Source organism: Equus caballus, chromosome 26 (genome assembly GCF_041296265.1).
Source record: "Equus caballus isolate H_3958 breed thoroughbred chromosome 26, TB-T2T, whole genome shotgun sequence".
Taxonomy (NCBI): domain Eukaryota; kingdom Metazoa; phylum Chordata; class Mammalia; order Perissodactyla; family Equidae; genus Equus; species Equus caballus.
This window is the reverse complement of record NC_091709.1, coordinates 20,860,557-20,886,298: the sequence shown is the minus strand read 5'-3', so window position 1 is coordinate 20,886,298 and position 25,742 is coordinate 20,860,557. Positions and strand designations below refer to the sequence as shown.

The 25,742-nt window shown below is 37.3% G+C and overlaps 2 pseudogenes; one reads left to right on the top strand and one right to left on the bottom strand.

Annotated features, from left to right (window-relative positions):
* Window positions 1–25,742, top strand: part of LOC100068575 (RNA-binding motif protein, X-linked 2 pseudogene) — a 123,788-nt pseudogene that overhangs the window by 15,474 nt on the left and 82,572 nt on the right.
* LOC100068608 (glyceraldehyde-3-phosphate dehydrogenase-like) lies at window positions 14,618–15,512 on the bottom strand (annotated as a pseudogene).

The following is a 25,742-nucleotide window of genomic DNA, read 5'->3' as shown; positions in this document are numbered from 1 at the left end:
GTGACCAGATGTTGAAGGAATGCATCATAATTGATTATAATGTCTGCCTTCAAATGCACATGCGTGTATTTGGAAAATCCCTCTGTTGGACATATGTATCTTCCTTAAGCTAATTCACTCTGATGGAAAGAAGAGAGAACAGGTGTTAGGGTTATTGTTCTTAGATGATTTATTTAAAACTCCCTTTTTTTCTAGTGTAAGCGTTTTGCACTATATATTTCCCTTCAAGCATTGCCCTAGCACCTTCCCATACATTTGGATACATTGTATTTTTGTTTCCATTCAATTTAAAACATGTTCTAATTTTCCTCTCAACTTGCTCATTGACCAATGGGATATTTAGAAGTATGTGGTTTAATCTCCAGATTTTTGAGAGTTTTATAGATATCTTTCTGTTATTGATGTCTAATTTAATTTTGTTATGACTGGAGAAGACGCTTTGTATGGTATTGGTTATTTTCAATTGGTTTAAGTTTGTTTTATGGCACAGATTATGGTCTATTTTGCTCAATGTTCCATGTCCACTTGAAAAGAATGTTTAATTCGCTTTTGTTGGGTTAAATCAGTTGATATTGTTACTGAGGTCTTCTAGATCCTTACTGATTTTCTGTCTACTTGTTGTATCGATTATTGAAAGAGCTGTGTTGAAATTTCCATCAGTAGTTGTGGATTTGTATTTTTTTTCCTTTAGTTCTATAAATTTTTACTTCATGTATTTTGAAGCTCTGTTGCTAAGTGGATACACATTTAGGATTTTTATATCCTAGTGAATGTAACCCTTTATCATTATGTAATTTCCCCCCTCATCCCAGGTAATATTCCTTCTTCTGACATCTACTTTGATATTAATATAGCCACTCCAGCTTTCTTTTGATTTGTGTTTGCGCAGTGTGTTTTCCCCATTCTTTTTCTTTTAACCTATGTCTTTATATATAAAGTGGGTTTCTTGTAGATAGCATATATTTGGATCTTGCTTTATTATTCAGTTTGAGCATTTCTATATTTTAATTAGTATGTTTAGATCATTTACTCATAATGTAACTGTTATGTGGTTTGATTAAAATCTGCCCAACTTGCTAGTTGTTTTCTCTGTGTTCCACTTGTTTTTCTCTTCCACTTTTCCTTTTTCTGCCTGCTTTTGAATTATTTATTATGAAGGTGTTTTAACTTCACTATTGGCTTATTATTTATACCTCTTACTAAGTTATTTTTAGTGTTTCTCTGGGGTTTACATTATACATCTTTGATTAATCACAGGTTACCTTTAAGTAATATTAGACCACTTCGTATATAGTGTGAGAAACTTACAACAGTATACGTCCAATTCATCTCTCTCCATTTTTTTTTTTGCTATTGTTGCCATACATTTTTCAGGCCTTAGAAAAATACAACCCTTAGGCCCAAATCGGTCATGCTCATTCATTTATGTATAATTTATGGCTGCTTTCATGGTACAAGGGCATAGTTGAGCAATTGCAACACAGACCTTATGGCTCACAAAGCTGAAGATATTTGCTACCTGATCCTTTAAAGAAAAAGTTTGACGACAACTGCTTTAGACAATCAGTTATCCTTCTTAGTGTGATTAAGAAAGGAATGTCTTTTATATTTACTTTTGTTTTAACTGTATCCAGAACTCTTCATTTTTTTGTGTAGATTCAAGTTTTTGTCTCATGTCGTATTTCTTCTTCCTAAGGAACTTCTTTAACATTTCTTGTAGTTCAGATCTGTTGGTAATGAATTCTCTCAATTGTATTTAACCTGAAAAAATATTTATCCTTTGTTTTTGAAAGTTATTTTTTATGAACATGTTTTTCTGGCTTCACAGTTATTTTCTTTCTGTCACTCCATAGTCTGGCTTGCATAGTGTCTGTCAAAACGTCTGCTCTAATTCTTACTTTTGTTTCTTTGTATATAATTTGTCTTTTTTCCTTTGGCCATCTTCAGTATTTTCTTTTTGTCTGTGATGGTCAGCCATTAGAATTTGATGTGCCCAGGTGTGGCTTTTTTCCCCTTGCCCGTTTTTCTGTGTTTTCCTTCTGGGATTCTAGTTATGCTTATGTTAGATTATTTGCTATTTTTCTACTGCTTTTTGATGCTCTATTCTGTTTCAGTTTTCTGTTTCACTCTTTTTAGTCTTTGTGTTATAGCTTGGGTAATTTCTATTGACTTATCTTCAGATTGATTTTTTTGACGATGTCAAATCTACAGATGAGTCTCTCACAGTCATTCTTCATGACTGTTACTATTGATTTTTATTTATAGCATTTCTTTCAACTCTTTCTTATCATTTCCATTTTTCTGCTGAAATTCCCCATCTGTTTGTTCTTGTTTTTTGCCTTTTACACGAATCCTCTAACGTGTAAATCACAGTTTAAAAAAATTTCATCTGGTAGTTCTAGTAATTCCAGTGCTGCTTTTGGGTAGTTTCTTGTGCCCTGCTTTTAAGTTTCCTGATCTTTTCTCTACCAGAGTCTAATCTGCTAAACCTATCCTATAGAACAGTTTCCATTTTTCTGTTGAGATTCTCTATTTGTTTCTTTTTATATGTACGTTTTACTTTAAATCCTTCAATATATTTTTGAATCATGGCTTTAGAGTCTTCATTAATTCCATTTTTTTTTTTTTCATTTTGGGATCTGTGCCTATGTACTGATTTTCTTCTTATCTTTTCTTATTTACATATCTAGTAATTTTTTATTGGATGGTGGACATTATTGAGCTTACATTGTTGAGTGTGTGGATTTTCTGGTCTTTGTTAATCGAATATTGGATTTTGTTCAAGTAGACAGTTAATTTTCTAGTGTATGTGGTTCATCATTTTGAGGCTTGCTTTTAAGCTATATTAGGAAAATTCTATAGTGGAATTTTTTGTAGGCTATATTAGCTACTTCTCATGTATGGTTTTTCTTAACTCAAATGAATACATAGCTTAAGTTCAAAAAAGAGAAGTGTGGTACATGTTAATCTATTATAAGGGTTTAACTTTAGAAAGTGCTCAGTAAAGTGCCTGTTTAGAAGAACCATGGGATCTCCATTCATTCATTCATCCATCAATTGTTATTCCCATGAGAGGCAGGAAGATATTAATAGGAAGAGGCAGATTCTTGGATTTTAGAGCAGGAACTGTACAAAGGGTTATGGGAATTATGAGGAAACAGTTCAGACTTCTGATTTCAGGAGGTGGTGGGAAGTCAGATTCATGGAGGAAGTGACATTTGAATTGGACCAGGAAGGAAGGAAGTATTTACGTTATGAGGTTTGGTGGAGGAGAAGACATCCCAGGCATAGCTAAAGTATATAAAAAGTTTTGGAGAACTGATAAAAATCAGTTTATCAAAGGTTCAAATGTGTTAGATGGGGATAATTATAATAGTAGTTAATATGGTTACTGTACATGTAAAATGAAATAATGCATGTGAAATGCTTAGCAAAATTTTTGGCATTTGGTATATACTAAAATATTGTTTATTTTGCAGATGTTTGGGAGCATTTTTTAAACAAGGATGATAAGCTTGTATATTCATTGAAAATATTAAATGTGACTATCTCATTACTGTTTTTTTCCTTTTTGCTGAGGAAGATTCTCTCTGAGCTAACATCTGTTGCCAGTCTTCCTTTATTTTGTATGTGAGCCACTGCCATAGCATGGCCACTGACAAGTGGTATAGGTCTGCACCTGGGAACCAAACCTGGGCCCCTGAAGCAGAAGGCACTGAACTTAACCATGAGGCCAGTGGGGCTGGCCTTCTCATTACCTTTTTAACAGATACTTAAAAAGACTATTGTTATGTTTGTTACTAAAATTATTAAATATTTGTTGTCATATTTTTAAGATTAGTCCCTTATTGAAGACATTATATAAAGATAGATGTTTTTATCTTCCTTCTTTAATCTTGATTATTACTCAGTAATGTATGTCATAATAGTAGACAGAGAAATATGCTTTGAACTTGGCTTTGAAAGGCTTAGATCAATAAGTCTCTGAACAATCATACAAAAATAATTTTTCACTTCTTCTGTTATATATAATTTTCATTTGAAACCTATAATTGGTCTTTGTCATGTTTGGTGACCTTGACTTTTTGACACTCTTGCCAGATATTCAATGACTATTATATAGATTCATGCTCGTGTCATGTATCTAGTAATCTATTCTTTGTTGTGCTAAAACTGTTAGTATTTAGCAGGATGGGCTTCTTCCTGATTACCCTTAACTGTTATGGCAAGATTATATGGCAGATTGACACCGGCAGTTTATTTTATGACATTGTTTATTTGATGTTTAAGAAAGCACTTAATCAACTGGTCTAAAAAACTGTCAGATAATAGATTGTCCTGGAAGCCAGAATTTGGCTTTGACAGTTTTTAAAAAAACAGATTTTGGCACAAAATTAGAGAAATAATTATGAAAATCATGAAGTACCTAGGAACCAAAATCTTGCTTAAGTAGCATACAGACTTTTAATAAATTTCTTACACCTTAATATTATATATAGCAATAAATCAGTGAAGAAGGTGAATTACTATGGTGACAGAAATATTGTTCATAGGAATTGGATATCGTCGCAGACATCCACGTGTTCAAGAACATCAGAAAAGGAGACGTGATTGATACAAGCTTCTAATATGGAGGCTAGCGTTTTTGTCCCTTTTAAGTTAGGGTCCATGGCCACTCTGTAGTATTAGTTGAGCTGCTTCTGCGTTTGCAGGTCATGAGAAAATAGATATGTGAAATAGAGCTCTAGGTTTCAAGATGCTTACAATTAGATAAGACGTATTTGTATGGGCTAGTAAAATGAAAAAAATTATCTTGTTCAACCACCTGACTTTATAAACAAGGCAATTTTATGTTATTTTAGCTATTCATAGATATGATAAGACTTTATGGCAGAGTTGGGGCTCAATCACAGGTTTTTATGTTTTTAACCTTTTCTTTCTTTCTACACTAAATAATAAAAGATGGCTGTACCTCATTTTCCACCTCTGTAAAATGGGCATTATTATTATGACTTATGCATTTTATCATAATCATTGTGAGGATTAACTGAATAAATACTTGTAAATCAAATGTTAAGTATTATGAACATATTAAGGATTCAATATGTGAAGCTATCAACAGCAGGATTATTTTAAGTTCTATGTTATCTGCAAAGACTGTATTTAATTCTGTTGGAGTTTAGAGGAAAGAATGATTAAAGAAGAATGGAGAAGCAGATTCTCAGGCATATGGTAGAAGACCCCAGTACATTGCAGTGGTAAAACTAGGGCTTCTAGAACAAGACAATTTGGGTATAAATCCTCTGCCACTTGCTAACAGTAGAACCGTGGACAATTTAGTTATAACTTTAAAAGCTTCAGCTTCCTCCAGTTTATAATAATAAAACCTTTGCTTAAGTGTGTCATGTGCACAAACTTGGTATATTTTAAATATCCAGTATACGTTAGCTTTTATTTTACTACTAGCCAAACAATTTGATAAAATCTGACAGTTGGCTAATCAAGTCAGTATAGCCAGAAGAAAAATACGTTCAAATGAGATTGTACTATATACATAAGGCTTAATTTTCAAATATTAGTAACATCCAGGTTGGATTTTACTAAAGCCATAACTGAAATTTTAGACTGTTTTAACAACTAAAAATATTCATTTTGCCATTTATTTTCTATCTTACTTTCAAACTATTTTTTTTGTCTTTTATATAAGGATCTCTCAATGAAATGTGTTTAATAAGAACTTTTTGCTTTAGAAGGTTACCAATGTGATTAGTATTGAAATAATGCTGACAAATAACATATGGTGATGATATAAATATTACACTAGATTTTCCTGTATTACAATTATTAAAAATTGGAAAAGTTTGGTGCCTGTTGTGTTAATCTAACAGAAGCAATGGGAACACAATCTTACCATTTCATATTATATTATTCTTTGCCAGCATAGTGAATTATATATCACAAGAAATAGAATTTTAACCTCCCGCTGTACAAAGGGAAATTTTATATTGATAGATATTGACCCTTATATTCTAATGTATGTATATCTAATTTAAGATTTCTAGTGCTTTTAGAAATTAGAGGGGTATACATGATAAAATATTGATATTAATTTAATGCTAAAGGATAATTAGAAATAAGTAGAAAACAAAGTAAAAAATGTCATTTTTTTCCTTTGTCCTTTGAAGAATAAGATCCAACGGACACAACTTTAACAGTAAGGGTATATTAAATATCTATTGCTACGTAACAATTACTCCAAAACTTAGCAGTTTAAAACAACAAATATTTATTATTTCACAGATTTGGTGAATCAGAATCTGGGATAGTTTAGCTGGGTAGTTCTGGCTTAAGGTCTCTCATGCAGTTGCAGTCAAGCTGTTGGCCAGGGCTGCGGTCTCTTGACTAGAGTCGAGTCTGCTTCTGATCTCACTCACATGGTTCTTGGCAGGCCTCAGTTCCTCCCAGGCTATTGCATTGAGGGCCTCGTCTCCTTCCTGGCTGTTAGTCAGAGGCCTCTCAGTTCTCTGTCATATTGACCTCTCTGTAGGGCAGCTCACAACATAGAAGCTGGCTTTCTCTAGAGTGAGTGACTCAAAAGCGAGAGAGCCCAAGACAGAAGCCATAGGGTTTTATAACCTAATCTTGGAAATGACACACTATCACTTCTGTTACTCTGTTGGTCATACACACCAACTCTGGTATGAAGTGGGAGGGAACTTTACAGGGGTGTGAATAACAGAAGGCAGGAGTCATTGGGAGCCACTTTGGGGATTGGCTGCCATAGAGGGAAAGCGGTTCTTAATTTCTAACAAAGAGAGAGTGCTGTCTTACCTTATTCCTAAGACTCTTGGGGCTATATCCCCTGCCTCGGATGGTGATTTCTTTGACACTAAGCTGCAAGCTCAGTAAAGTTCTTATCTTACTGATTTAGTATAAAGGGCAGAGGGCCCTGGTCTAAGCAGACATTTGCTCATTTTTTCCCATGGCTTTCTCCATAGAGCTTTTAGCCTGTCTGGCCACCCCTTCAAGGTTCTGAATCACTCTATAAAACAAATCGGAAGGAGCCCTTATTGAGAATATTTGCATAAGGTACTAGAATTCCTTTTATGCCATTTTACCTCTAGAGTCCCCCTTACAAAGCTATTCATCTGCATCCAAGGCTAGGCTTTAAAAGAGTTCTTTCGCAATTTAGGACTCCTTTGCTTGCTGTTGTGAACAAAAGAGGAATTGGCTAAAACTGGGATCGTTTCCAACAGACTGTTTAAAAAAGGTCACAGATAGGTTATCTCTGTGACCAGTTGACATGTATAATAAGATTTGAAGACTTGGTGAAAATAATAAGTTTAACATATCAATCAGTGGCCTATCGAAGTGATCACACTTCACTGGCTGGAGGAATTTTGTTTCACTTAAACTCTGTATATTTTTCAGTCATAACAGATGAATGAAAGAGTATTTAGGCTTTCCTCCTGATTCAACCATATATATATTTACATATATATATATATATATTTACATATATATATATATATATATATTTTTTTTTTTTTTTTTTTTGTCATCCAAGCTCCAGTTCTTGCTGTGTAATTGATTCTGGGCATCTGTTGAAATGGCAGGCAAGCCACAATCCCAAGGTATCTTTCCAGAAACTGCCTTATTCTCTCTTTCCGTATGTATTTGGTCTACAGTTTGGAGTTGAACTAAAGTGCTTATGCAGATATGTCAAGGGAGTGATGGTTGCTTTTTCTACTGCCTTAACCTGTATGTAGATGGCTTGAAAAGGGTAGCAGGAGAGAGCATAGCCTGGCTCTGAAGAATGGGGCTGCTCTTTCAGCTTAGTAAACCATATGTGGTGGATTTTATTATTGTTCCCAACTATGTTCTCCTTCCCCAGATGGTATACATCCATTCCTTTTGCCATGTGACCACCAGTGCCTTCCACCAGGCAGGGTATACTTTCTATGTCGTTGTTAAGCTTGGCTGTGTGTTTTTATTTGTATGATAGCAGATATAGCTCTCCATTAGTCTGAGTCCCAGAATAAGAAGATTTATAGAGCAGAGCTGGGCAGAGTTGCAGCAACTCTCAGACCAGTGAGTAAGAAATGCATGTTTATTGTTGCAAACTATTTACATTTCAGGATTGTTTGTTTGTGTTACCAAACCTGATTAATACAGCATATACACTGTGAAGTGGTTTTGTCCTGTGATGGACCATGTAAACACATGTTGTGGCTGCCAACCATAGAACAGACTGTCCCCTTGCATCCCCTTTAAAGAAACACTGCTGGCACCATCCATCATTTCACACATTTGAAGGTGATAAGGAACAGTAAGGAACACGCATTCGACTGTGAAGAATATCTATAAGGGCATGTGTTTTCTACCTCTCTATAAAAGAGGACCAACAGGCTAGATGGTGGCGAGCAGCTGAAGTTCAAAAAAGAATTGTGGTACGTGTTAACCTATTTATAAGGGTTTGACTTAAGAAAGTTCTCAGTAAAGTGCTTTTTTAGAAGAACCATGGGATCTTCATTCATTCATTCATCAATTATTATTCCCATGAGAACTAGGAAGATATTAACAGGAAGAGGCAGATTCTTGGATTTTAGAGCAGGAACTGTGCAAAGGGTTGTGGGAATTCTGAGGAAAGAGTACAGAGTTTTGGTGTCGGGAGGTGGTGGGAAGTCAGGTTGATGGAGGAAGAGACATTTGAATTAGACCATGAAGACAGGAAGGATTTACATTATGAGGTTTGATGGAGGAGAAGACACTGCAGAAGATCAGATCCGCGAGCAAAATGTCAGAAATGGAAAAGCAGGAGATGCTTACGAGAAACGATGAACTTTTTGATTTTAATGCAGCATAAGGCACATTGAGGAAAATAGGCTCAGGTGAGAGTGTGAAAAACCTTGAATGTCAGACACTTGATTCAGGCTTTGATTTCCAGGAAATGGGAGAGCACCGAAGATTTTCAAGTAGGGGCCTATATGACTATGTTATTCTTCAGAAAGGTATATGTGGCAGTGATAAGTAGTATATTTGACTCTTCCTGTCTATTTTTCTTCTATCTTTCCCCTTTTCTAAAAAAACATAATATGAAAATAAGGAGCCTTATCAAATTGAGTGCTTTTTGGAGAATTCTGATCTCTGGCAAAGTAATCTTATTAAAATTTGCTTTCATCATTTACTGATCTGTTTAGAAACTTTTTCTTCCTTACTTCCTATTTACCAGTTCTAAACCTACTGCCTGGTTGCATGCTTCTCTATAATATGATGCCCGTGTGAAGACATGGAAACCTGCAATGGATAAAAGAGTAGGCGATGACAGGAAGGACATAATGGACAATCTGAAATCCTCGCATCCGTGAAAGGTGATCTTGCTCTCCTCTAAGGAGGCAGCCCGGCCATTTTACTTCTGAAGCTGCTTGCCTCAGGGTCATAGACATAAGTGATAGAATGGATGTTTAACATCAAGTATGTCTTAATCTAAAGTGATGTAAAATCTTTACCACTTCTTGGTATTGGAGGGAACAAGAATTTACCAGATATAGCAGAACATACCACATATCACCGAAAGACCAAGATCTAGTAACTTGTTCTAATATCTAGGGCACTCTTAGTTTTGTAGACTGATTCCACAGGCAAATATTTAGCATCTTGCTTATTAGATCATTGAAGGTAAACCTTAGAATGCATAGGCTATTCTAGTACTCTGTCAAAAATTTGCTAACTATATAATTTTCTCCATTCTTGGTTATCATCATCTACTTCTCTTTCCCTATAGTTAGGTTTAGTAAAAATGGGAAAACAAGAAGTATCTCTGAGTGTATTTCAGGAATTAGTGAGAGCAAAGTTGAGAAGTCTATATCCCACTTTCCGTAAAGATCTAGGGCCATGTGTATTGTTGGTAACAAGAAGATCGCAGGTTAGAGGCAGGAGTAACTTCTCTAGATAATAAGGTCAAAGGGAACATACCAGGACATGTGAGGAAAGAGTAGGAGTTTTTTGGGAATTGAACCGAGAAGAGGGAATTAGAGGATTACATAGATTGGAGAAAGGCCTCCACGTTTGTGTTTTTCCCTTTAAGTTTTATTGAAGCATACCTATGATACAATGCACCCATTTTAAGCGCACAGTACGATGAGTTTTAACGAATGTGTAACTTATACATACCACCGAAATCAAGACACAGAATACCCCCTTCACCCCGTAAAAAGTACCCACATATTCCTTCCATTTGGTTCTTCCTATCCTGGCCCCAGGAAACCAGTGACTTATTTCTCACCGTAAAATAGCTTTTCCTTGTCTAGAATTTCATATAGATGGAGTTAGAATGTATGCAATCTTGTGTGTTTATTTTTTGCTCATCTTCATATTTTTGAGATTCAGCTATGTTGTTGCTGCATCCATAGTTTATTTTGTTGTTCTTGTTGCAGACTTACATTCCAGTTAATGGATATACCACAATCTGTTTATTTACCTATGATTGGACACTTTGGTTGTTTCCAGTTTTTGGAACCTGTGAGAATAAAGCTGCTTATGAACATTCAGGAACAAATTTTTGTGGACATATGTTTTCATTTCTGTTAGATTAATACCTAAGAGTGGAATTTCTGGGTCACCCTGATAGGTATATCTTCAACTTTTTAAGAAGCTCTCAAACTCTTTTCCAAAGTATTTGTACTATTTTATGTTCCTACCAGCAGTGTAGGAGAGTTCCAGTTGCTCTGCATTGTTTTTATCACTTGGTTTGTCGTTTTAATTTAGCCATTCTAGTTAGCCTGTGCAGTCTGATTTCATACTGAACATCTTTTCCTGTGCTTATTGGCCATTTGTATATCTTCCTTTGTAGTGTGTCTGTTCAAACCTTTTGGGCATTTTAAATTGTGTGGGTATGTATGTGTTCTTATTTTTAAGTTTAAGAACTCTTTATATATTCTGCATAAAAGTTTTTTGTCAGATATATGTATTACCTAATCTTGTCCTTTCATTTCTTAACAGCTTTTATTGAAGAGAGGAAGTTTTTATTTTTAATGAAGTCAGTATATCTATATTTATCAACATTTTATTGTAGTTCATGCTTGTGTCCTATCACGAAATCTTTGCCCTCTCCAAGCTTGCAACGATTTGTGCTTTTTTTAATCTAGAAATTTCACAGTTGGAATGATTAACAAATTTGAGTTTTTGTTTGTGAATGGTGTCAGGTGATAGTTGAATTTCAGTTGTTTCCATGGGGATATTTAGTTGTTTCAGCACAATTTGTTGAAAAGACTTTCTATGCCCCATTTAATCACCCTGTCATCTATATTGAAAATCAATTAACTATGTATGTAAGAGTCTATATATGAGCTTTATATTCTATTCCATTGATACATATATATCTTTTTACTATGGTATTATGTTTTTTTGATTACTGTAGATTTAGTCTTCTAACTTCTATCTTTGTTTTCCAAACTTATTTGGGCATTCTAATTTCTCTCCATTTCTATAAAAATTTTCAGATTATCTTGTCAGTATCTGCAGCTAAGGCTTCTGGGATTTTGACTGGGATTTGCTGAGTCTGTGGATCAGTTTGGGTAGAACTGACACTTTAACAATCTTGAGTCTTGGATTCAACCAACATAGCTTATATCTGCCTTTTTTGAAGTCTTCTTTAATTTCTCTGAGCAATGTTTTATTTTCAGTATACAGGTCTTAACTTATCTTTTGGCAGATTTTTCCCTCAGTATTTCATATTTTTGGATGGTGTACTGGTATAAATGTTTCAAAAAATTTTCCAGTTCATTTCTAGCATACAGAAATAGAGTTGATTTAGATATATTGGCCTTGCATCCTCAATTCTTGTTAAATTCATTTATTAGCTTTTTAGGACTTTCTGCATAGATGATTATGTTATGTGCAAATAGCTGTATGTCTTAAGTTATTGTACTTACTAGAGCTTATGGTACAACAGCGAATTGAAGTGGTGAGGACATTCTTGCCTTGTTCTAGTCTCATGGGGAACGCATTTAGTTTTTTCCATTAAATGTGATGATTTCTATAGGTTTTTCAGAGTCTCTTTATTGAGTTGAGTGAATTCCCTGCTATTCCTAGTTGGCTGAATTTTTTTTTAATCATGTATGGGTATTGGATTTTGTAAAATACTTTTTCTGCATCTGTTCAGGTGATTATATGCTTTTTCTCTTGCCACATTATATTTATGTTTGAATGTTTAATCAACCATACTTTCTTGGATGACTTGTCCTTGGTTATGGTGTATTTTAACATTGCTGGGTTTGATTTGCTTATATTTTCTTCAGGATTTTTCTGGGACTGAAAGTCTCTTTGTGGGACGATTTTAAGTTACAAACTCTATTTCTCTAAATAAGCATACTCAATTTTATTATTTCTTTTTGAATCAGTTTTGGTAATTTGCATCTTTCAAATAGTTTTCTCATTTCGTTAATGTTGTCAAATTTATTGGCATAAGGTTGTTCATAATATTCCCTTTTAATTCCCATTTAACGTCGATAGCCTCTGCAGCGATAGTCCTTCTTTAATTTACAAAAGACTGTAATTTATCTTTTCGCTATTCTTGATTGGCCTAGCTAGATCAGTTTAACTGATCTTTGCAAAGATCCAGCATTTGCTCTTGTTGATTTTCTCTATTGTTGGTCTATTTTCTGTGTTACTGATTTTTAGTTTTAACTTTATTTTTTTCTTCTTTCTACCTCTTTGGGTTTAATTTTCTCCTCTTTACTAGATTCTTAGGACTGAAGCTCTGATCATGGATATTAGATCGTTCTTCTTTTCTTATATAAGCATTTAAAGCTATAGATTGATTCCCCTCTAAGCACTGCTTTAGCTGCAACTAAGGTTTTGATAAGTTATGCTTTCATTTTCTTTTAGTTCAAAATATTTTATAAATTCCCTTGTGACTTCTTCCTTGACCTGTGGCTCATTTAGAATTGTTTTGTTTAATTACCCCATATTGGGGGACTTTATGGATATCTTTTGTTATCGATGTCTTATTTAAATCTATTGTAGTCAGAGAACATATTTTGATTTAATTTAATACTTTAAAATTTGAATAATATGAGTGTACTTAAAGCCACTGAATTGTATACTCAAAATGGTTAAAATGGTAAATTTTATGTTATGTATATTCATCTTAATAAAAAATGTTAGCTAGGGGCCAGCCCTATGGTGTAGTGGTTAAGTTCGGCACACTCTGCTTTGTTGCCCGGGTTTGTGGGTTTGGATCCCAGATGTGGACCTACGCCACTCATCAGCCATGTTGTGGTGCTAACCCACATACAAAATAAAGGAAGATTGGCACAGATCTTAGCTCAGGGCTAATCTTCCTCAAGTGAAAAAAGAGGAAGATTGGCAATAGATGTTAGCTCAGAGCAATTCTTCCTCAGTGAAAAAAAAAATAAAGTTAGCTATTATTACTGAGTATAAGTTTTGAAACTGTCTATTAAGAGAATTGTTGAGACTTACTTTGTGTCTCAGGTCCACTTGGTCTAAGGTCACTTTTTCAGGGCCAATGTATATTCTGCTGTCATTGGCTAGAGTGTGTGATAACTATCCATGAGGTCCAGTTCGTTGAGGATGCTGTTCAAGTCTCCTGTATCTTTACTGATCTTCTGCCCGGTTGTTCTATGAATTACTGAGAGGTAAATTTTGAAACCAATTGTAATTACAGATTTTTCTGTTTCTCTTTTCAACCTATTAATTTTTGCATACTGTTTTTTTGGAGTTCAGTTCTTGGGTGCATGTTTATTTAAAGTGTTAGGTATTGCTCATGATCGGCCCCTTTATCATCACAAAAGGTCCCTTTTCTCCCTAATGATATTCCTTGCTCTGAAGTCTGCTTTGTCTGATATTAAAATAGTTTCTCCAACTCTCTTATACTTAGTGATTGCATAATATCTTTTCCCTCATCTTTTTATTTGAACCTAACTGTGTTTTACATTTAAAATATGATTCTTACTGTTTTTATTTTTAGAGTCCAATCTGCCTACTTACCTTTATTGTAACTATTAGTGTGATTGGGTTAAGTCTATGATCTTGTTCTATGTTTTTTATTTGTTTCAGGGTTTTTTGTTGTTATTGTTTTTTCTTCCTCTTCTGTTATCTTTTTGGTTGAGTATTTTTGAATATCATTTTATCTCCACTCAATTTATATCTATACCTCTATTTTTTTAGTGATTGCTTTATGTCTAGGATTTATATATGCATATTTAAGTTATCACAGTTTACTTTCAAATAGTATTATATCTCTTCTCTACTTTATGACGGTATACTGCTATTCTTCCCTCCTGTTCTTTGTGCTATTTGTCATACATTTACAAACTCCACCATACATTTATAAACCGCAGCATATTGTTTTTATTTTTGTGTTAAACAGTCAAGTGTCTTTTTTGTGGAGTACAGCATACTATATTGATGGGATGTGACAATGTAGCACTCTCTAAGCCACTCCTCTTCTTTAGGGAGTCTGGGATGGACGCTGTGTTGAGGACGGGAGATTCTCGGTGTGTTAGGAGATTGAGTTGGGGCAAGAACTCCCCGGCAGCTGGAGACCTCTCTCTTCCGCTCTTGCTATTGCTGGGACTGGTAGTCCAGGGCATCCTTACTCTTTGGAGGCCTTGTGGACCATAGGGCACACCACCCTGTTTCTGTAATCAAATTCATTGTCATATCAGGAAATGAGTTTGACAAAGTGGTCGTTGAGGTCAGTTCCAGCCCCAGCATCAAAAGTAGAAGAGTAGGTGTCATTGTTAAAGTCGTAGGAGACATCTTCATTTTCACTGTAGCCCAAGATACCCTTGAAAGGGACCTCTGACATCTGCTTCACCACCTTTTTGATGTCATCGTACTTGGCAGTTTCTCCAGACAGTAGGTCAGATCCATAATGAAACACCTTGAGGGTGGGGACACATAAAGTCATGCCAGTGAACTTCTCATTCAACTCAGGGATGACCTTGCCCACAACCTTGGCAGCTCTAGTAGATGCAGGGATGATGTTCTGCACAGCCATACACTGTCATGTCAGTTTCCCATATCCACAGACTGAGTGTCAGTGATGACATAGACTGTGCTCCCTTCACAATGCCAAAATTATCCTGGATGACTTTTGTCCAGGAGGCAAATTAGTTGTGGTGCACGAGGCATTGCTGATAAGCTTGAGAAAGTTGTCATACTTCTCATGGTTCAGGGAGTCTAGGATGGAGACTGAGTTGAAGATGGGAGCATCACAAATATGCAGGCATCAATAGAAGGGGCAGAGTTGATGACACTTTTGGCTCCACCCTTCAAGTGAGCTCCAGGCCCAATGAACTCCACAACATATTCAGCACCAGCATCATCCCATTTGATGTAGGCAGCATCTTGCTTCTGGAAGATAGAGATGGCCTTCCCATTTCTGACAAGCTTCTCTTTCTCAGCCTTGACTGTGCTACTGAAGTTGCCATTTATGAAATAATACAGGAACATGTAGACCATGTAGGTTATGCAGTGAACAGGTCATTGATGATGACAGTCTCCTCTTTGTTGCAGTTAAAAACACCTCTGGCATCTCTCACCCATACGGACAAATCTGTTTACTCTGACCGTGACCATCTTATCTCAGGGATGCGGCTGGCCCCACAGGACAATATGTGGCTTTCTGTGGAACAGGGAGGAACAGAGGCTCAATTATCTTCTAAGTAACTTAAAAATGAGGACAATTTTTTTTGTATTTACTCATATTTACCATTTTTGGTGCTCTTCATTCCTTTGTGTAGACTCAGGTCTCCATCTGATATAATTTTACTGTGGCCAAAAAATTTCCTTTAACATTTCTTTTAGCACAGTGCTGCTGGTGGAAAATTTTTGCAGCACATGTTTATCTGGAATCTTTATTTCACCTTTTTGAGGGATATATATGCTGTGGCCCAGGATTTTAACCAGCAGAGGGCAATGTCCCTCTCCACTTTTTGGGATGAGGATAGATGTTGAGGCATTTCCAAGCAGATGTCCAGGCTCTCAGTGAAGCTGGAGTCCTGGTCACGGCTCTGAATTTGCAAAGGCCGTTGTTTCAGTACAAGGCTTGACAAGAAAAGAGAACAGCTGCTCTCCACAGATTGCTAGATAAGTAAAAATATTACTAGGAAGTGGTAATAGTTTACTTGAAATAGGTCAACAGGAATTTGTAGTGTCATTCAAGTATTGAATTTTTTTTTTCTAGCAAGAAGTTTATTAATGTAGGCTACAGCTTAGTTTGCATTCCTGGGAAAGAATTGGTCTAGGTTTGCTTTTGCTAACCTACGTTGCTTTTGATGTAGGTATCTTTGTCTTCTCCAAGGGAATGCTTGCTGTTCCTCTTTTCACTCTTGAAAATTCCCATTCCTTTTTAATGTTGTCTCAGAAGTAGGTAGTCATAGCCGTTATGTTAATGATTTTGACCTGAGTACCAGAGTAGTTTGTCACTTGTCTGAAGATTATATTCTATTATTAATTTCATTTTAGATATATGAATGTAATGCTTTATTTATAGAGAATCTTATAATTCAGTATGAAATAGAAAGAGGTTTCCCACCTCTACAAGCCCATGAAATGTTTCACATGCAGAAGCACCCAAACTTTGTAATGACAGTTTGATGGCCAGAGCTTATGTTATATAGCAATACAATTAGTGAGTTACCTCTAGCCAATATATTTTTTCATTATATATGGGAACTCATGAATGATAATGCCACTTTTCTTCATTCTGTGATAGGAGTTTTGCCTGTTATATTCTGAAGCTAATCACCATCAAAGAGGCAGTTGAACAGACCTTGATAGTTACTTGTGTGACTTTTGGCAAGATATTGAATCTCTAAACCTCAGTTGCCTTTTCTGACATTGGGATAGCAGTAAGTATTTCTCTCATAGGGTCATTAGCAGTTTAATGAGATAACGCATGTAAACCACTCAGGGCAGTGTCTGCCACATTGATGCAATAAATATCAAGGATTATTTTAATTAGCTTTTATGTTCAGTGAAGGAAATACATGAAATTAAAGAAAACTGAATTATTTCCATCATGTGGATACTTCAGGAAGCATGAAGAGCGTGAAAGAGAGAGGACCAGTTAAATGGATAAATGGCGAATGTTTTTCTAATTTAATGGAATTTCCTAGTAACTCTGATATAAACAGAATGCATATGGTTTCTTGAGAAGCTTTCTGCTGTAAACCAACACAAACGTGCAATGCAATAGAAAGGCAACAGGTCTCCCCATAGACTTTGCTTTGTCATAGCTCTATATCTTCCTATTACCTAAGTTTTACAAACATACCTAGTATCCTCTCTGGCCATACATGAGAGGTAAACCTCTTCTAGAGCCCCTTCACAAAAGTGACAAAGTTTCTGATGCCCTGTCTGGAAGGATCACTGGTAGCCATGAATAAATGAGGCTACACTCCTGAAGTAAGTAACTGGATGCCACCTGCTATGGGCTGAATTGTGCCCCCCCTGTAATTCATATGTTGAAGTCCTAATCCCCAGCATGACAGAATATGACTGTATTTGGAGGCAGGGTCTTTAAAGAAGTAATTAAAGTTAAATGAGGTCATTGGGGCGAGCCCTAATCCAGTATGACTGATGTCCTTATAAGAGAGGAGTTAGGACATAGACACACACAGAGAGAAGATGAGGTGAAGACACCAGAAGAAGACGGCTATCTATAAGCCAAAGGCAAAGCCTTCAGAAGATACCAATCCTGCCAACATCTTGATCTTGGACTGCTCGTCTCCAGAACCATGAGGAAATAAATGCCTGTTATTTAAGCCACCTAGTCATGGTACTTTTTCTAATAGCAGCCCTAGCAAACAAATATACCACCTCTCACCTTTGCTCCAAATTTCCTTGTTGGCCTGATGTCTTCAAAGGCTTGGGGACTCCACCATGTGGGTAAACTTATGAGAATCCCTGTTTGTGCTTCCCTTAAATAAAAAGAATTAAATGTCTGCAAAGTGAAAAATGGCTGAAGCAAACTCTCATTTGAAGACTCTCTTTTCTCTTATGTGCTGAGATTTGACAATATGTCACAGATTAAATTCCACCAAGTTATGGCAGTGGGGCTACGTTATGGCTCTTCTCTGAACCTTGTGAGCTAAGTTTCCTTCACATAGAAAGATTCCTCTGAAGGAGGAGAACAAAGAAAAGAAAAGAGATAGGCACCTCTTTCTAGTTTCCAGAGACTGATATATGAATATTAGATGCTGCTGTCCAGCCTACAAGGAAAGTGAATGTGCCCTTAAGACAAATGTGCTGGAGGCGTGATTGCCTTTAGCAAGCCAAAGGGATAGCCCAGATATTCCGCGTATTACAGAAGTTTACTAGTGGCGACCTCATGTTCTGAATGGTAAATTGCCACTTGCTTCTGTTGCTGTCAAAAGCAGCAAGTTCATTGCACAACGTGGGATGGCTGAAACAGCAGTTTAAGTTAATATTCAGTATTTGTTTACTGTTGCTGCCATAACAAATTACCACAAATTTAGCAGCTTAAAACAACACCCATTCATTATCTCATAGTCTGTGAAGTCAGAATCTGGGCACAGCATGTCTCAACTAGGTCCTCTCAGCTCAGCACCCTACCAAGTCTGAAATCAAGGTGCATCTGCTTCCAAGCTTTCTGGTGGTTTTCAGAATCCAGTTTCTTGCAGTTGTAGGACTGAGGTCCCTATTTCCTTGACACGCAGCCCCCTTCATTTTCAAGGCAGCAATAGCAGGTCAAATCCTTCTATTTTGACTCTCCGGATGTCCCCTTCTGCTACCCAGCTGGAGAAGGGGCTCTGATTTTAAGGGCCCATGTGATTAGATTGGGTCCACCTGGATAATCTCGTTCTTTTAAAGTCAGTTGATTAGTAACCTTAATTACATCTTCAGAGTTCCTTTAGCCATATAATGTAATATATTCCAGACTCAATTCAGTTTTTTGGTACTGATGTACAACTCCATAGTTGTCTCTGGGCTACTTGCATAGCATCTATTATTTTGGCCTTGGTCAAGAAATGAGAGTCTTTAAAGACATCGAGGTGTGAACACAGGTAAAGATAATACACTGATACTAATTAGAAAAACTTCCTTTATGTCAGTGGTTCTCAAACTTCAGGATGCATCAGAATCACCTGGAGAGCTTATTAAAACGCAGCTTGTTGGGCTGTACTACTGGTTTTCTGATTCAATATCTATGAGATGGAGCCTTGATAATTTGCATTTTTAACAAGTTCTTAGTGATGTTATTACTACCGGTCCAGAGTCCACACTTTGGAAACTGCTACTTTAGGTTGTTTTATTTCTATTTTTTTCTACTTAGGAAAAAGCACAAATGTGCTACTTTTTGTCTTCCAGGATACCTGGAGTATCCATGTTCCTGTAATTATTTTATACTTACCTTATCAAATGTGATAGAGTAGAAATCCAAGAAAAAAGTGTGACATGGAAAGATGGGAGCCTGGTCATTAATGATATTTAGGACATTTCATTGTATGTATCATGCAAAGATGAGTTTGTTTTTAATCCCTTATTCATTTTCTTGCTTTATCTAAATATGGCTCTATAAATATTAAGCATAAGACAATAAGAGGGTCTGGTAAAAGGGAGAGCCAAAGAAGAAAGTGGATTGTTAATGTTCAGATGTTTCCATTGGAAGTAAAGTGTCCAGGGAGATGTTTTTGAATCCAGATTTAAATCTCATTCTTCTCTCCTGAACCAAATACTCTAAGGAAATATTTGCTAAAACTTCCTCCTGAAGTGTAGTTAAGTACTTCTGTCAGTGGTATAATTGTCCACATTGGATATGACCATGTCTATTCTAACATGTATGTTATCTCCTTTTCATGGGGGAGGATTTCGCATAAGATGTTTCATGGTGAAGGTGGGGAATTTTTCAGCAAATTAGGATATTATTTCTTGCAGATGACTGTTTCGCATGACAAAATTTCTATTAATGGTAATTATCGCTAATTTTAATGAAGATAGTATTGATGAAGTGGTTACCATAACAGTGTTTACTATTAATATATAGTATAGATTACTATATAACAGCAAAGATCAAAACTCCAATCTGTGCATGGCAACGTTTAAAACCATTCTCTGTCCAATTGGTGAAGGCGAGGAATGTGGCCAGGCTATCTATAGGTGACCCTAGACATGGGCTTTGGAAGACAGGGAGGGTAGAAGCACATGGAAGTCTCAGGGGAGAAGGGAAGAACTCTGATCAAAGAAGAGGGAAAGGATGATCAAGTCAGTGAAAAGGGTTAGTTTCGTTTTTCCCAATGATGTCACAGTGGATTTCTCGTTCTCTGACGTGTTTTCTTCAATATAGCTCCAACCAGTCTTCCAGCTTCTTAGAACTCAGTTGGGAAAAGCAGGAAAATATATTCCTCAACATCTCCAATATTTGGAGTCCTTTGAAGTCCAGGAAATCTGACTTTCAAATAAATTCCCCCTAAGCATGCCTGTTCAGAAGGAAAAAGCACCAAAGGCTGTGAGAGAGGGCAAATGGGTCTTATACATTGTTAAGGAATTTTTAGTGTCTGCATCTGATTTTAATACTTAATTTTTTATGTATGTATTTTGAATTTTAATAAACTGAAAATGATTTATAACATGAGTTTATGGCAAGAACAGACCTAGGAGCAATGCCAAAAGTTAATATGTAGCTAAGCCATGTGCTGAGGCTCTAGTTGCCTGGGGAAGTTCATGACAGCATAGGCAGCTAGGTCTGTATCCTGTGTAGGGAAGGTCATTTTTATATAATGGTGACAATGGATTGTCAACTGGCAAATGAAGAAAATTGCCAGTTGGTAAGTCCTGGGTTTACCTTAGATCCTAACGTTTTGTAGATTCTGTAATAACAACCCCAAGAATGCTCCCTTACATCAGCAAGTTTGTGGTGGTTGTTTTTGTTCAAGGATGCTTCCTTGGGACCTTAGACGTTTGAAGCAACTCCAAAAGTCACAGAGGGTCTTGTTACGTAAGAAGCCAGAGGCAGATACCTGCTAGGTGCCAGTGTATATTTTCTTTCTTCAAGTTACAACTTGCTACCATGGATCCTGGAACCAGATAGCACTCTTCTGCCATATTTTGAGATTAAGTGGCTGACCCATCAATGGGAGTGAATTTACATGTGTAGAAACATCTTTCAAATCAAAGTATAGCAGCACGTGGGTCTGTGAGATGAAATAGAAGGGCCCAGAATGGGTCCTTCAAGTCCTGCCTGATAGGTTTGGGACCCATTTGTTTGTCGTATATATGATGTGGCACAGTTCCTAGTTATACCAGAGACCCATTCCAGTTTGAAAGGTTCTTATGTTTGGGGAGAAAGGAGGGCTCTTCTTAGACTGACTTAGCCTATAAGAGATGTGGTAAGAGAAAGGGGAAAGTGAATGAAGGAAACAAAATCTGCTCTGGCCTTGGGGAATATTCTACAGAGGAGAAGGACAGGAATGTTCTTTTCACCAGCTTCATGCAATAAAAACAACTGGTACTGAAGAGACAGAAATACTCTTTTAAAATGCATGTGATGTGCTAGGCACTAGGCTAGATGTTTACATTTTATTCTAATATCAACCAATTTGGGTAAACGGTGGCTCAGAATGGCAGAAAGATTGTGAGTGGATCATGAGCCTGGGTGTATCCGGCTCCAAAGCCCACTCTACATACGGAGGTGCTGCCGAAATGTGATTGGTGCAGCCACCAATGACCTGGAAGACTTTGGCAAAAGTCAGAATTCTCATATGTAAAACAATAGATCGTCTCGAAGGTTTACTCAAAAAGGTCTAAAAGCATGACTGCATTCCCAGGAAATTAAAAGGATTTCACAAGGGCATTGGCAAACTCTCCTCCACTTTCAGACTGAGGAGCAATTTCCCCCAACCTTGTAAAAGCGCACACACCCACTTAACTTCAGTGTATGCGACGTCCCCTGGGTATAAATAAATGAGATGTTTTAACAAGGTAATTTCTTTTAGAAAATAGCATAACAAATAACAGAACAATTGGCACCAGGAATCACTCTTTTGATTTTACTCATTTTAGATTGGCTAATTTATTTCCATTCCTCAAGAAGAGAGAAGAACATTGGGAGTGGCCCTAAGTAAAGTCCTATCACAGGTGTCATAGTAATTTAGACCTGGACTGAGGTCTCGACTCCTGTTGCCAAGTCCATAACTTTTCTGGCCCCAGCCCGCCTCTCCAGTTCATCTCCTACCCCTCTGATTAAGCCACACTGGCCCTCCTGCTGTTCTGGGAACACTCCAGGCTCTGCTGCCCCAGGGCCTTCCTATTCTCTTTACCTAGAATGCTCTTCCCTTAGATACTTTCATGTTTGTTCCCTCGCTTTATTCGGATCTAGACACAGAAGGCTCCTCATCATGGTGGAGTTGTTTGACCATATCAGCTGAAAGAGTGTGTTCCATTTACCCCCACCCCCCCAGCTGGCCCTCCCTAGCCTTTGGCTCTGGTCTGTTTTTTCTTCATAGCACTTGCTCTATACAATATTGCACATTTATTTTTATTTTCTCCTCTCCTCCCACAGAACCCCAGAATGTAAACTCCAAGAGGGCAAGGAACACACTTACCTTGTTTGATCAGTGGGACAACCCCGGCCAAGTCAGTGCCCAATAAACGCCATATTTGCTGAATGAATACATTGAATCGTGGTTGTAAGTGACTTTTGTTTAATAGTATGAGATCTGAATGAAGCTTCTCATGGAAATTAAAACCCAAGCAAGATGGCTATTCAGATTCATTTTTTTCTCTGTCTTTGCCTTAAGTAGCAGATTGAAAATTCCTGGGATAGGGCGAGACACAGAAGCTGACAGCAATTTAATTAAAGAGGAGCCATTTTAAATGGCAGAGTCATTTTGACCCAGTGTTAATGAGGGAAAACTCACGTCGCAGCTGGGGCTCCTCTCCTGGCTGTGCTGCTGCTGCCTTGCAAATGTGGCGGGAGCACGTTCCACTGCACCCAGGCTGCACTGCAACAGCAGGTGGTGCCACTTGTGTGGGCAACCAGGGCATCTCCTGCGGGAGGGTCAGCCACACAGTACCATGAATGTGACAACGTGGAGGAACCCTTTCCTCTACCGCAGGCCTTTGGGAGGAGAAATGTGTGAGGGTATCGGAGTCAGGAATTGGGATAAAATCTGCTTTCTACGATGCCAGTATATGGAGTAACTAGATTTATGAGGGATGAAGATATTGGGGGGACAAAGGCAGGGAGAGGCCGGATAACGTGTGCTCCTCCCCGCTGCCTCCTTAGCTGTCCAGTAATGTTCACGGAGTCCTGGAGAGACGGGCTCCTGGGATGCTTCCATGAGCTTTAGACGCCCTCCTAACACACGGGTTTACTCTCCCAATTTTGAGAATATACTGTAAAGAAAATGTTCATTTATATTAAAGACATTTTATTTCAAAATGGAACCTTTAACACATGTTACTGAATGCCTACTATATGACAGTCTTTGCATTAGGAACTGAGACCACAAAGTATAATAAAACATGATTCCTCTTGACAAGGTGAGGGCATCTAAACAGTATTATAAGTACCATGTAAGAGGTATGAACAAGATATTATGGGCTCCCCAAGGAGAGTGTGTCAGTAATTGGGAGAATTAGGGAAGGCTTCAGTTAGAAGGTGATATTTGAATTTCAAGATGAATGAGAATTTTTCAGACAGAAATGTCAGGGAAAGGGCATGCCATGTAGAGAGAGCAGCATGTTTCAAAGCAAGGAATTGGATTTTGGTAATGGCAAGAATTTTGGTTTGGCTGGAGCATAGGGCATGTGTGTGTCTGTGTGTTTCCACTTGGGTGGGTATATCTGTCAAGGTTCGTTCAGGAAAACATCAGCCTCTTTCTATTTTGTAGGTTTGAAATGTTACATTCAGGGGATTAGAAGCTTGCACTCATTGGAAGGCCTTGGGGAGTTAAGTAAAGACTATCTTAGTGCAGAATATTTATGGGATGATTCTCAAGAGCCAACTCAGAAGGTGCTTCGAATCTCATGACCACCCAAGCATCTGCTTGCAATATCTGAGGCATAATGCCCTCTTTTTCTCTTTACCTTCCAAATCTTGTGGGATGCCCCTCAATGGTTGATTCTAACTCAGAACCACGTGGGGAACGATATTCCCAGCATCCTCTTTGTTCTTAGCTTAGAGACAGGTAAGGTTGCCTGGAGTCCTATTGTAACGCTTTTGTGACATAATACGTGTTTGTAGTTTATCTTAGAATCATTGGGGAAATTGTGGAATGTCTCAACACAAGAAATGAAATGATTAACTGAGTTTTAGAAAGATTAATCTGTCAGTTTTTTTTGCCAGAAAACTAGCTTTATAAATTTAAAGAGGAAAAAATAAGGAGTGGAAGAGAGAAAAGAAACGTATGACATTCTGGTAATTATGTGAAGTTTGAATTAAAGGAAAAAAGATAGAAGGCAGAGAGGGTAGTTGCTTCCCTAATTCTTTCTTTCCTTTAATAGCCAAGTTTTGGTTCTGTGAGCTTTGAATTAGCACCTGTACACTACCATTGTGCTTCCAGAAAAAGTAGCACCCTACTAGTCTCTACTTTTACACTTCTCAATCCTTATTCAATTGACTAGAAAGAAAAGTCTGTCTCTGCAAGGGTTACCTATGACTTCTGTGGCAGGGAATGCTAGCTATCTATTAAAAATTTGCATTGTCCTTGCATAGTGTAGAGGTTGTTGTGAGGTGGCTGCTCAACCATGGACTGTCATTCCCAACACCTTTGCATCTATGTGGGACCATGTGACTGAATTTTGTTCAACGGAATATGGATAAAAGTGAAGTATACCATTTGCACAAGTGGTATGTAAAAACCTTCCACATCATCCAGTGAACTCGTTTCCCATCTGGTGACTGGATGATCTTGGAAGCCACATAATAAAAAAGGTAGAGTTTCCATGAACTTAGGTCCCAGAAGCACCTTCATCCCCACACCACCTTGCCACCACAGCCACCAACTGGACGTATGTAAGCAAGAAAAGTACTTTTATTTCATTAAAGCACTGAAATTTCAGAGCTTTTCTGTTACTTTAGTTAGTAATACTTTTCTCTGTGTTACTCTATAGCAATAAGTACCATTTCTTTAGCACATGATGCTGGTGGGCATTTAAGTGAGAATGTCTTTTGTGTACTAGAAAATGTAGATAAGGAATTCAGGAGGGCTTGAATATACAGAATTTTGGAGTCATTAGCACATAGGTAGGAGTTGAAACCATGGCTGTGGGTAGGATGTTTCAGGGAAAATAGATAGAATGAGAAAAGAAGGCCAAAGTAAGAATCTGGGGGTGTTGAGCAGTAAGGGTGCAGGCAGAGAAAGAAGGGGCAACAAAAAGTGTGGTCAAGAGAATAAACTACATCCTGTCCTAGATTTCATGAGCACGCAAAGGAAGGAAGACTATGTCAGAGGCTGAGGATAAATAACATTTCATTAGGGTACAGAGACCAAAAGTAAAATTGTTGTGCAGCGAAGAGTGAAGAAAGGTAGTGAAAGTAGAAACAGAAACTGCAGCTGATTCTAGAATTGTAGCAGTAAGGGGAGGCGACACATGCCTTCAAGGTCAGCAATATGAGCAGATGCATTTTAAGTATGAGGATGAGTTAAACAGGTTTGTAAGCTGAAAGGGAAGAGCCATGAGAGAGGATATATTGAAGATACAAAAAGAGGTGAACGTTAAAAAGCCTTGGAGGACACACAATGGAA